The 14,161-nt window shown below is 37.6% G+C and overlaps 1 pseudogene; it reads left to right on the top strand.

The window, feature by feature from the left end:
* The first annotated feature begins 3,864 nt into the window (after positions 1 to 3,864).
* Positions 3,865 to 13,715, top strand: LOC131424887 (rho guanine nucleotide exchange factor 28-like; annotated as a pseudogene).
* Positions 13,716 to 14,161: the final 446 nt, after the last annotated feature.

Raw genomic sequence — 14,161 nt, 5'->3', positions numbered from 1 at the left:
CAGTGATGACTGCAGAGTCAGGAGGGCAGACAAGCCAGTGCCAAGGAGCCAGCAGCAGTGTACAGAGCAGCATGTTTTGGGTAAAGGTGTCACTCAGTCCATGAGGGAGAAAGTAAACCACATACTGCAGCCAGCTCTGTAAACAGTGTCGAGAGCCACAAACCAAAGCCAAGTTTTCATTTTTACCCCCACACTGCTCAGCGGCAGGCATTCTTTTGGCCGTTATTTCAGCTCCTGGTCCAAGTCAGTGTCAATCAAGGTTGTCTTCATCTTTGGGTCACCAGAACTGCACGTGAGGCATCTAAGGACTACAGTGAATGTCCATAGAACAGGTGGCTGAATCACAGTGTGGCTTCACATTTTAGGCTTTCCTCCTATTTCTCTCCAGTGGAATCATGTTAAATCTATTTGTTGTGTGCCTGCTCTGTGCAAGACAGTGTGCCTGGCGCAGAAAGATGAATTAGACACACTGTCCACTAATCGGCTTATCTGGCTGGTGAGGAGAGATACCTACAGATAGAGCTGTAGCAGTTCTGTTGATGGGTTGTACAGGACAATAGCAGAAGAGGCTGGTGACATCTGGGGAATGTAAGGTCTGGCCTTCTCTTTCTTACCTTTTTTTTTATAGTCAATGTTGTTGATATCTGGGGATTTGTGCCCATTAAATAATCACTGAAACTATATTGCTATTAATTGCCAAATTCAAGGGACTCTTCAGGTCCATCATCCTTCTCCATCTGTCATGTTTTAGAGACTATTTCCTTTCTCATGTCCTCATAGAAAAATCCCTCGTCCCTGACCACAGCATTTTGATCTTTTTTAAATGAGTTCTCTGACTTTTCTCTGTCTTTTTAAAAAGTTGACTTTTTAAACCACTAATTGTTAACCACAAACATTCCCCTAAACCTTTTCTTTCTATTCTTTCTTCTCCATACCCTCTCCCTTAGAGATCTTATCGACTTCTTCAGCTCTTTTGAAAAGTGGGAAGTGAAATAAAGGTTTCCCTAGTCCTGTGTTTCCATGGCTCATGTGTTCAGCGTGACCCTTAGAATCGACACGGGTTCATCTGCACATCCTCCTATTTTATGTAGGGATTAGAAGCCATCCGTTATTTCCCTTCAGAAGCTTACTGCTAGAAAAGTTGCTAATGAGGAGAGAGGAATGTTTCTAATCAGTGCTTCATCAACTGGTCCCGAGATGTATGAAAATCACACCAATTCCAAGGAAGAACGGAATAACTGGATGAGGTGGATCCAACAGGCAGTAGAAAGGTAACATTGCCTTCTGTCTTTGGTCCATGGAATGTGCTTGTTCAATTGGGAAAATATATTAAAACCGTGTCTCCCCTGCATGAAAATGCTGCTTCAGCCAGAATGGTCTCCTCCCTGCCCCTGCACCTGCCTGTGATAGTGACAGCGCATCACCTGCAGGTCTGTAGTCCACACTCCTCTTTGCATGCAGTGCCCTCCCCTTCCCTCTGCCTGTGCACTGTGGTACAGCTTCTGTCCTCACCTGATTCATGAAGACTTAGCATTTGCTCTCTAAGGCATTTATCTGGTGCTTGTGGATCTTATCTTTTACATGTATGTACATATATATGTGCTTATTTCATCAGATTGGAAGCTCCTTGAGGGCAGGGACATGTCATGCATACTTCTGGGTGCCTTGTATTGAGGAATCATTCAATAAATGTTTTAAGATTAGTGGAACTAAAGGTTCTAAATCAATCTATTTCTCTTGGGTACTCAAGGACAGTTTGTATAAATGTGGTTGCAAGACATCACTCTTAATGGTAATTTGATTAGTTGGATTTTACTATTATGTAAAATTTCTCTATCTCCACTGTATCCACTCAGTATGGCTCCCTAATTCCACCCCCCCCAATGCTTTTACTCTCACCTGTTAAAACACCCAAATGTTGTAAAAAATAAAAAAATATTATCTTATTTGTACCAAACATGGGTGTTGGGGGTGTGTGTGTGTGTGTGTGTGTGTGTGTGTGTGTGTTGGAATATTTGAATCATCCTACACTGCTGACTTTGAGAATCATGTTATATTTTTCACAGTCCTTTTCTCTCAAGAAAACCAAGCTCTTGGCCAGGGAGCATCACTAATTCTCTTTATGCTGATTTTTTTTTGCTTTTATAAATTAATTTTATTACCAAGTTTCCATGTTTTCCTAATGATCCTACACATACTTGGATTTAGTTTCAGTTGTGTTCCTTGACTATTGTCTCTTAAAGTTGCCCAGAAGAAGGGGGAAGGACAAGTGAATCCGATGAAGAGAAGTGGAAAGCTGAAGCCAGAGTGGCCAGAATTCAGCAATGTCAAGGTATGGTGTGGGCCCTTCTGGCTCCCTGGTCATGGTGTGCTAGTTGGGTATTGGGAAAGCCCTGGTGTCATGAATGGAAGGTTAACTGTGTGTTTCTGAGGCTTGCACTGACCATCTTCCAGGAAAACATCCTGATACTAGCCAAGCTCCTTCTTTTACCTTAATGATTAAAACACACAGAAATGCATGCATGGAACAGTAACTGGGCAGTGTGGTACTGATGAATGTTGGAACTGCTTCCTGATGGTTTAATTTTAGGTCCAACACTGTCATATTGTAGTTTTATGACTGCACAAGGAACCCAATAGGTCTGGCCATCAAATGCAAATCTGTAAAGTAAGATTAGCTCACTTGAGGAGATTGCTCATCCTCAACCAACTGACTCAGAATCAGTGAGGTGTGCAGAGTAGACCTGAGTATTTTTAAACTCCCCCAGGTAATCTTGAGGAGCACAGAGGGCTGAGAACTTCTGGATTAGATTTTGGTTAAGGTTTCTTAGGTTTAAGAATTTTGTAACACAGTGAAATCAGGAGAGAAGGATGCATGCAAGGGTGGTCACAGAAATTGGGTGTTTAGAAACAAAGAAATAAGCCAGCATGCTTGGTTTTGACCATGACTGGCTGAGGACTTAGGAGTTTCAGTCTATTTGTGTTTATTTGTATGTCTATTTGTGTTGTTTTCCCCTGTGGGCATTCGCTCATTCTGGACAGGGCTGCCTCAATTTTTATTCCTGAGCAGGGTGTCTAGTCTTAATAGGAAACAGCCTGCATAAACAAAGAAGAACTTTGCAGGGTTTTCTGGAAATAGGGGAATGAAGTGCAGAGGAAGCTGAGAGTGTTGATAAGTCAATTGCTGGGGGCCACAGTCACTAAGTAGAAGAAGCAAGATTTGAACCTGGGTCTGTCATACCCAATGGAATTAGCTTTACCTTTTAGATCACACAACTCACTAACTAAGTAGCATCTTTATCTCCTAACTTGAATTTGTATATAATTTGTTGTATTCATGGTAGTGATAAACTTCTATGGTAAATTCTATTCCACAGAAATACTCAGTAATCAAGACCAGCAAATTTGCACATATTTGGAGGAAAAGCTGCATATCTATGCTGAACTGGGGGAGCTGAGTGGCTTTGAGGATGTCCATCTAGAACCTCACCTCCTTATTAAGCCTGATCCAGGAGAGCCTCCTCAGGCAGCCTCTTTACTGGCAGCAGCACAGAAAGAAGGAAGGTTGTTTTGTAAAGATTTGTTTTGACAAATGAAAAAAAAATGTTTATTGAGTACCTACTATATGTCGTGTACCATTGTCTTGGTGCTAGGATATAGTAGAACAAGACATGAATACCTGCTCTCCAAGAAGTTAAATTTAGGAAGAACAAAATATAAAGAAATAAACATGGAGGCTGCATCAAGTGCTATAAAGAAAAATAAGCAAGGCAGAAGAGATAGAGAGTGACAGACTTAGAATGGTTCCATTTTAGATAGGGTGGCCAGGGAAGGCCTCTTTGATATAATGCTATGAAAGCAGACATGAAGGAAGTGATAAGGCCAAGTGACAAACCACTTGACTTGTGGTTTAAAGGGAGACATCTGACTGTGGCATCAGAGGGGCAAAGTGCAGATATTGCACTGAATGAGGCCCATTATCAAGTATCAGCATGTGCCAGTGTAGGAAAGAACATAAATGTGTATGTCATCTATATGTGGTAAATGTAGCATTTTGTATTTGGTATAAAATATGACATCAAGGGCTGGGGATGTGTCTCAAGTGGTAACGCACTCGTCTGGCATGTGCTGGGCACTGGGTTCGATCCTCAGCACCACATAAAATAAAATAAAGATGTTGTGTCCACTGAAAACTGAAAAATAAATATTAAAAAATTCTCTCTCTCTCTCTTAAAAATATGACATCAAATAAAGAATTTTAAAAAACAGCACCACAAAGTAAATATCTTTTTCATCAGCGTCCTGATTAGACATTGTTTCATTGAAATACTATGTGTGAAAGGGCCTCAAAGGGTCTAGCTTTAATCAGTGTAAGGTGATGTATGTATTACATATGGCTAGGAGAAAAAGTTCAAAGATTTAAAAAAAAAACATAGGAAAGACAACTGTAATTTTAAAACTTTATAAGACAAGTGAATGTGACAAAACAAATATATATATATATATATATATATATATATATATATATATATATATATATATATATATAAATGTTTTATGTTTTCTGATTGTAAACTTTCTAACTTATGTGTCTTAAAATGTTTCTGCTTTTCATCCTTCTCAGTACAGACTTCACTTTTAAATCTGTTTTGTAGCTTTTAACTGTTTTCATGTTATCAGGAAGGAAGGAAAGAGGGAGGGAGGTAGGAAGAGTTGGTCAGTGATAGTTTAATCTTGAATGGAAAGCCATCGCAGCAGCTCCCACTCATGATTTAGTCACAGGAGGATAATCGAGATTAAGTGTCCAGGTTCCTCTTTGTATTAACCTATCTAGAAAATTTGGCACTTAATAAGGCATTTTGAGGAACTAAGCTGAGGTACCACTTGAAATCACACTCTTAAAAATTGTATAATGGATAGTTTCCAATTATCTCACTTAATAAGGTAAGGTTAAAACATATTACTGAAAGAATTAAAAAAACAAAACACCACCACCCACTTCCAAAAACCCAATGGCAGAAATCCTGTTAACCACCAATTGCAGTTATGCTCTTGAACCACAAGGTGGCAGACCAACTCCATTAAAAGGATAATGTGCAATTTCCTTTCTCACTAGTAATGGTAGTTCTTGGGTAGCACAAGGCAACTCATTTCTATGTGTTTAATTTTTAGAGTATAAAAATTCTATACCATTGGATTTCTTGCTACAAAAATAATAAAATTTGGATGGGCAAGGACAGAAGCATTAGAAAAGCAAAAACTCCAAAACTCACTAAAGAATGGGGATACTTAGTCCTTGTTATCTTCCATAGGGTTGATCACAGATCTAATGCTTTTTAAATCTCATCTACTTTATTCAGACTTTGGCTTTTCTCTATTGGAGGGTCTTCTCAGTAATGAAATTTTTAATTTGCCATATGGGGGAAGAGAAGATCTGGTTAGCTCATCATCAACCTGAACTGATTGCATTTAACAACAAGCTGAAAGTTACCTGAGAACATTACCATGGCTGACTGTTTTTTACATTTAAAATTAGATCTTCTCAGATGAAAACAAGCAGCATACTGGAAACTATAGGCTCTTGGAGATCAGGGAGTCAAATGATCTCCCATAGGATAAAGCATAGAGTCGATAGTGGGTGATCAGTACTTATTGAGTGGAGTGCAATCAAATTCAAGTGTTTGTTGCATGCCAGACATCATTCTTAGGTTTGCAGATATAATATTGAATATGCAAAGTCCTGCTTCTCACTGGTTTACGTACAATTTGAAAGATAGACAATAGGTGAATAAGCAAAAGTTTAATTCAATTCCGGAAACTGGAAACCCTTAGTATCCACATGTTCCGTTAATGTGTGCTGTGGGCAGGACAAAGAATGAAGCATAGACCCACTTCCCAAGGAACGGATGTCTCCTGTGACCTCATTTATAGTCTTTGCACTGGCCCAGTGAAGTCTAATTGAGGCAGGCTCTGGGGGAGACCAGTTTTCTTATCCCAACCAGGGACTATTTTAGCCAGTGAGGCAGGGAGCTGGAGGCCTGATATAATGTTTTCTGTCTTCTAAATCTGGCCTCTAGGATGTAAGGGGTCAGTGTGACTCAGGAGACAACTTCAACCTGGGCACAGAGTGCTCAGTTTATAGTGCGGTCTGCATGCAGTAAATATGTGTCCCTTGCAAGGCTTCCTCTCAGTCCTCCCTTGTTTTAAGACCTGGCTTGGTAAAACTTGCCATGCATCCCTAACACCAAGTTTGCATGAGGGAGGCTCTTGCTTTCAAGTGGGGGTTCCTGTAGGTTTTTCTTCCTAGGAGGATTCAGAGTCACTATAGATGAGGTAACTGAGTTTAGAGAGGATGCAGGTCATGCATTTTAGAACAGCTTTTTCAAAAGGTAGAGTGGCTATTCATTTTCTTATGTTTTTATGTTTTGTAGATGAAATATAGATGTTTTTCAGAATCTTCACAGTCAGAGGTAAGCTATGTATGCTTTAAATATATGACTATGCTTTTTTGATTTGTAGCTAATGAAAGATTTTCAAGAATTTGATATATACCATCTTATTTTTCAGATTGTACAAGCTATACAGAATTTAACCTGTCTTTTATATAACCTTCAGGTAACGACCTTCTGCTAATCTTTGACCTTGTGAATGTTTCTCTTAATGCAATTCACTTTGATGATTCCCAGACTTTAGAAATTAGAATATCTTGAGAGGTAGTAAGTGATCTCAGAAGAATACCAACCCCCTAAGAGTAAGCCAGGCAGATGAGCTGAACTTCACCTGGTTTTGTAATCATGAGGCAACACCACTACTACATTTTATACCATTCTTCTCTGAAACCATAAAACAGTTCATATCTTTAGAAAATAGTGATGAATATGTTCTGGCTTTACATTTACAATGAAGCTCTTAGGTGAGTGTAGCATGACTTCACATTTTCTGGTGAAAACTTAAATTCACACCTAAACTTTTTCACTTCCACATGTGGCCTTAGGAGCATTTAGGAGTAGTTAAATAATCCATCCACTCTTTTTTTTTTCCTTTCCCCATTGCTTAACATTTTTTGAATACCCACTCTGTCTGTGCTGGACACTGTGCTGAGGGTTAAGTCCACAAAAGCAAAAGGACCACAAGACCTATTCTCAAAGGTCTTATAAGGAAAAATAAGCATAAAAATATGTTTGAATTGAGGATTAGAGTGCTGAGGGATCCCTCAGGTCATGCACAAAAAAAGAGGGTCAGGGCACCCAGTTGCTTAATTTACTGATTAAAAAATTGTAATGCTATAAAATCAATGTTTATCTAGTAAAAAGGATTTGAAGAAATTTGGAACTACAAATAGATAAAAGAAATGGCTTGTGAGTCTGTGGAGAGGAATCACCACCATCATCTGGTGCACATCCCTCCAGATTCTGGATTGTTTTGTGTATATATGTTAGCAACACCTGTCTATGCCATCCTCTATTCTGCAGTAGCATGATTTTCAATGAATATGTAATATTCAAGTCTATGAAATTTATGCAATCACTGATTAACTACACTTTTGTACTATTAATAGCACAAAATGTGGACATCCTTGTATGCTGATCTCTGTAGCCATAATTTATCCAGTTTCTTCAGGATAAATTACTAGAACTATTTTCTTTTTCTTTCTCTTTCTTTCTGTCTTTTTCTCTTCAATTTGAAAATGGGTTAAGAATCTGATTATTTTAATTTGCATTTCTGTGATTACTAGTGAGACTAAACTTCTTAACCCTTCCTGGTTTATTATTCATTCATATTTCATATTTGTATACCTTTTGAATCTGAAAAGAAGTTTAAGTCTAATTTGTCACCAAAAAATGTTAAATCATACTGCATTTGCTGTGTCCTTATTTATACTTCAACCCAATTACATCAAGACTTCATTATTATCACATTGATTAATGAATAAACTTTGGATTACATTTGAATATATGACAGTGCTAGTCTCCTCTTATTTTTCCATATATTTACATATACTTTTACCAGAACTTTTGAATCACTCTGTCAATTATTTCCTACCAAGGCCACAAAATCAAAATTTTATTTTATTTATGAATTAAATTGGAGAGAATTGGAACTTCTGCCATAACCAGTCCTCTTGTCTAAGAACATGGGCCAGTCATCTCTTATTTTATGTTCTGTTAGAAAGATTTAGAATATCTTCATATAGGCACTATATATATGTTTCCCTAATGGTTGTAAGTAAAGGTATTGATATTTATGTATTTATTTTTTAACTGGTATACTCAATTAACTTTTTTATTTTAATAGTTTTCCCATTGATTCTTTAAAGTATATCCCAGGTAGAAAATAAAAATTTGAAAATATTAGTTATTTAACTGCTCTTTAATAGTCCTATCAATTTCATTTTCTTGATTTATTGCTTCAGATGAAACTTCTGAAAGTCTGTTAATTAACAGTGGTGATAGTAAGTTCCTTATTCACAGTTTGTGGAATTGCCTTTAGTGCCTTACATCAGAGATGCTGATCTGGAATAGGTGTTCTTAGAGATGAATTTATCATGTAAAACAAATATGTTTAAAAATATGCTTTCTTTTAAATGTCAACTAAGGAATAAAAAAACTTGAGCATCCTGGGTTGTGTTACCTGGTAAAATACAAGTTCATCTCTCTTCTATTCAACTCTGAATGCAGCCAGCCCCAAGTGGATTCAAGTTTCAAAATGCCCTGTGACCTAAATGACCTCATTTTTTCAATGCATTAGGTTGAAGCCACTTGGGAAACACCAAAGTCTACAGTAGACTTTTTCAACCAGGCTAAAACTTTTTGGCTGCTCTAAAGATATGGTCTCCTTCCATTTCCATGCAATTTCCCTTCTCTCTCCCTTTCCCTACCGATTCTGCAATCTGTATACGGGGGGGGGGTAATGGGAGTTCATAACCCACTTGAATCAAATGTATGAAATATGATATGCCAAGAGCTATGTAATGTTTTGAACAACTAATAAAAAAAATAAATAAATAAAATAAAAAAAATAAGGATATGGTCTCTGAAAGATTTTCATTCATGGTACAGTCATCTCTTTAGAAGCTGAATTTCTTATCCATGCTTAACGTTTTTACATAAGCGTGTCTGAATGAGATGAAAATGAAATTTTATCATTTGAGAATAGGGTCAGAAAATAGGTAGAATGAGTGAAAAAAGGAAAAGGCACAGATATTCTGGCAAAATAAGTGAAGAGAGAATGAATTGTGGATTCCTAAAAAAGTGCTGTTCTCTCCTAAAAATAAGTGCAAACTTTAATTTGGGAAATGAATATCCAATCTTTGAATCCCACCTCTGTGTAAGGGAAGAAAATAGTCTTATCCCAAATGATAAGTAGACAAAAGAAGTCTTCATAGTCATGCTGAATTATTCTAATGGTAATCCTTACCTGAGAGTTATCATTGCCCATGTTCTGCCAGGTCAGCGAGTCCTGAGTGGTTTATTATTTGCTAATTATTTCATATTTAAAGAGCATTTTAAATATCATCTATTCTCAGTGATAATCATTGTTCTCTAACAGCTCTTAAAGGTCATTAACCAAATATTCAAGGGAGCCTGAAATTTTAAAAATAATTCTCAAATCTAAAAATATGAATTTCATTTCAAAAGGCCCCATTAATGTCTTTTTGAGTCTTACTCTAAAACGGGTACACATTTAAAATATATTTTAGTTCTCTAACTTTCAAAAGTTTAGAAAACTGCTGAACAAAGAACTAATAATATTCAAACCCCCATCTTCCCAGCATATGTTATATGGACTGTTTAAAAAATTATTAGAAAGGAAAAATGTGAATTTATTCCTAAGAAAGTAATGATTTCTCATATAAGTCAAAATACACACATACCCAGATACCCAGTATGTGTCCATTTTCAATCTGCCCCTTCTGTACATCTTTGCACTTTAAATGGGAACTTTCAAAATGAAAAGCTTCCAAGGACATTCACAGAGAATTTTTTGGCTTAGTGGTATCTATCCAAATCTTGGCAATTATTTTCTGTGATGTTGCCAAACTTTTCATAGGCAGATACCATAACTCAAAATGTTTTTTTAAAATATGTTTGGTAAGTCCTCTGGGATTTAGAGTATCTATTTTAATCATTCCAGCCTCCTGTTAGCAATCTATTAAACAAATGAATTTCAGCTTAGTGTTTTATGCATGACCTTCCTGTGAAAATGCAAAGACATAACAGTAAGCAGACTATTCAGCCACTTACATATATCCTGAACATAGCATTAACTGCTATCCTTAAACATTATGCTATAAAGAGATATTTATCAAATCTCTCCAAATAGTTAACTTTTATTTTTATGTCTTTATGAAAGCAACCTATGTGACTCAAGTAATTTCTGGTTTGGGATTCAAATAAAAGATATTACTAGGTTTACATAGATTTTAAAATTAATGTGACTATTAATTTATTAATAGGGAGAACTCGGAAAGAGAATGAGGTCTAGAATGAGAATGTAGAGTCTTATGAGTTTATGTACTATATTATTATTAAGTAGACTTACTTAAATATTATCCAATAGCTGGCAATCAATGACATTTCCAGAAAAGGGATTGAGTAAAATGAACCTTCTGTAACCACATTTTATGCATCCTTTCATTCAAACAACATTGGATAGAAAATGTAGGGAAAAAAATTCATAAAGTTCCAAAAAGCAAAACTTGAGTTTGCATCTTGCTGAGTATTACACTGGCTTTGTGCACATGAAGTGATGTGTGGGCATTGTATTAGGAATTATGAGTCATCTAGAGATGATTCAAAGTATGCAGGAGGATGTGTGTAGGTTATGTGCAAACACTAAGGGAGTCCTGGAACCAATCCCCTCAGACACTAAGGAAAAATGATATTGATTCTGTGCATGATTTCTTCTCTCTGTAATTTCCCAGATAATGTCATTAAGAACTAAAGATAAACCTATTTGAAATGCCAAAGTCTGTCTTTACATGTGATTTGGAAAAAGGACAGAATATTAAAAGAAATAGTTTGATTATACATTTTGTGTTCAGGGATGTTTCCAACCCAAGAGGCAAACAATACACAAGCTTGTTTATTCATTTGTCCTCTGCTGCCCTATAGGCCTCCTTGACCATTCAGGATAGCCACATTGAGATCCACAAGCTGGTTCTCCAGTGGGAGAGCCTGGCTCCCAGCCGCTCTTTGTGAGGCGGCTCCTTCCAAGACCAGGAAAAGTCCCGCAACCTGGAGAAGCAGTGTGAGGAGCTGGCTAACATCCATAAGCTCCAACACCAGTTCCAGCAGGAACAGCAGCGCTGGCACCGCAGGTGTGACCAGCAGCAGCGGGAGCAAGAGGCCAAGGAGAGCTGGCTGCAGGCGCAGGAATGGGAGTGCCAGACTCAGGAGGAGCTTCTGCTGAAGAACTGCAGTGAGCTGGACCATCAGCTCCAGGAGTACCAGCAAAACCTGGAGTGGCTGAGTGAGGGCCAGAGGGTGGTGGAGAGGGAGAGAGAGAGAGAGCATGGGCACCCAACAGGGCCTGCAGTGTCCCAGGAAGCACAGCCGGCAGAGTAGACTCCCAGCAGCCTTTCCACCAGGAAGCAAGGAGGTATGGCTCTTCCAGGGTGTCGAAGCAGCTTTCAAAGGCAAGCTCAGTCCTCCCAGGATGCTATACACACACTGGTGTTACTCATTGTTGTGTAAGAGCTCACAAAAGCGTCTCAAATTAGTATATAATAAAAGCTAGGAGCTTTCAGAAGCAATGCATGTGTCTTGACTTAAAACATGGAAATTTTAAAGACCAAGGTTCTATTGGATCATTGTATTCAGAGACACCTTTCCCTGAGGAAGGAACATAGAATCAGATTGACCCAGTGAGGTGAGGGCAGGTTTGCCTTAGAAGCATGTTCACTGTGAGCATGCCATTTTTCCAGTATTTTAAGGACCCTGTTTATATAATCTATTCTTATAGGATATAATAAGAATATTCTATTATCTATGATTCATGCACCAGTTAGGTATGAATATATATTATATGCAAATAAAACACTATTCTGTTATGCTAAGCTTATTCTCTCTTTGTGAATTGGATAGATTAAATTCCAAATCCATACCACTAATAATAGTTAACATGATTTGCACTGTCACCATAATGGGACTCAAAGAGATCTGTCCAAAGAAAGATGATACCTCTACTCTACTTTCCAGGCTCTTGACCTATCACAGAAAATAGTTTAAGAATGAATCAGGTTTTAGCAAAGAGGGAGTGCTTCCTTAGAAAGTGAAAAGCAAAAGCCAAAAGAAAGTGAAAGTGCAGATGTGTTTTCAGAGCAGTGCTGTTGAGTGTAAGAAGCAGCTTTGGGGTCTCAGATGGGCATGGAAATGTAATTGGGAATGGCCTCAGCCTGGTGATTGTGAGGCCATTTATGGGAGCCTGGCCTTTCTCAGGCCCTTAGTTCCATGTTGTCTCCTCTATCTGATCGGTAGGTAACATTGGGAATGTATCCTAGATTATAGGTTTCTAAAAATATTACATCTCCCTTTGTTTAGTCTGAAAATACGTTGTGTAAGCTAATAATGCACTTGAGCTTAATCAAAATGAGGCAATTTTCATAGATGAGTGAATTTATAATAATTCTAGGATTCATACATTTGTCAGTAATTATTCATTTTCTACTTTGCTGGATTCAGTTTGCTCCAGGTGTGGAGGAGAAACTGGCCTGGGGATAAAAGGTGAGAGGAGCTTTCCCATAGGCTCTGGAGTTAAAGATACAGTTTCTTTTCCTCACCCTTTTGTTTCCTTTCTACCTATCTTTTCTATCTTGTGTCAATGCTAATTAATGACCTGGGATGTGTCTGAGTAGGATGAAATCTTTCTCAGCAGATTATGTGTTTTCTTTTCATCCTCTCTGACAAGGCTTGGCAATTCCATTATCCCAGGAGTTTAGTTTTCTGTGCTATATGTGTTGCATGTATGCTTTTTATTGATGATGCATGAAGTTGTAAAAGCTAATGAGTATATAAGAAAGAACTGTGTTGCATCTGATTTTTCTTTCAAGTTTGCTAAATTACATTTATTGCAAATTCCTTACGTATATATGGATATGTTTTCAATTTTTATTTAGTAAAAATTAAAATGTTCTCTCTTTGATTAAAATAAAGTAGAAACTCTTTAATAGTCTAAGACACTTCAGCTTTGTTATAAAAGACATTGTACATAGTGAATTGAAAGCTTTGGTTCTAGCTCATTTAAATGGAATGAGAAGAAAGAGTAAATGGTGATATTCTTATTGATGTCACTCTTATTGAGGTCTTGATTGTGAGATTCTAGTAGAAATAAACACTTTACTACATACTACATTTGTTTAAGTTGCTGGATAAATTATAGTACTTTTTCTGTATTTCTTTACACAGGTAATGGAATTTAATCGATCTGAGGGTTTGTGTCATGAAAATTCACTCCTCATCCATGAAGCTTTAGTACAAATGTCACTTAACACTTTCAGTAAACCGAGTCCATCAGACATCCACGAGGATGCCACTTATCCCCCAAATATAGCTGATTCTGATTTGGTGAGGACTAGTGAAAATCAAGTAAACCTCAAGACGGAAGTTTCTCAGCCTTCAGACGTCAACCATGAACTGTGGACAGCTGTTGGGCCCTATCATCAGATACCTCCTCTCCATGAAAATAGCAAGGATTCTTGTAAATATGGTAATTAACACCTTACACATTGCCTGTGTAGTTTCAACAAGAATTTGTATTCTCTGAATGATTGGCTCTTCTGTAGATTGAATCAAAGTGAGCCCTAATATGGGAGTCAATTGGTGATGACGAGCTGGAGTCTGTACACACACTTTTCTGTGGGGAAGTCTGGGGATGGCCTTCTCTCAGAAGCATCTAGACAAACAAAGCCACGAATGTAGGGTTTAGGAAATGAGACGAACACATAAGAACCAGGTGGTTTTTAGGCCCATGGGCCCAAAGGGTCATGTCCCCTTAAAAGTGAAGCAATTTGTTCTTTATTCCCCACTGTAGACCCTGCTATATCCTGATACACATATCCGTTGACTCTCAGAAATAAAAGATATGAACAGTGTTTGCAATAAGACTTTATGGTCTATCACAGCAATTTCCTGTAACATTAGAGAAATCTTCTGTACTGCTA

This window comes from Marmota monax, unplaced genomic scaffold, assembly GCF_021218885.2.
Source record: "Marmota monax isolate L192 unplaced genomic scaffold, Marmota_monax_Labrador192_F-V1.1 WCK01_AAM20220418_F8-fsc00466, whole genome shotgun sequence".
Taxonomy (NCBI): domain Eukaryota; kingdom Metazoa; phylum Chordata; class Mammalia; order Rodentia; family Sciuridae; genus Marmota; species Marmota monax.
The sequence above is the reverse complement of the archived record's forward strand: the minus strand, read 5'-3'. Positions and strand labels throughout refer to the sequence as shown.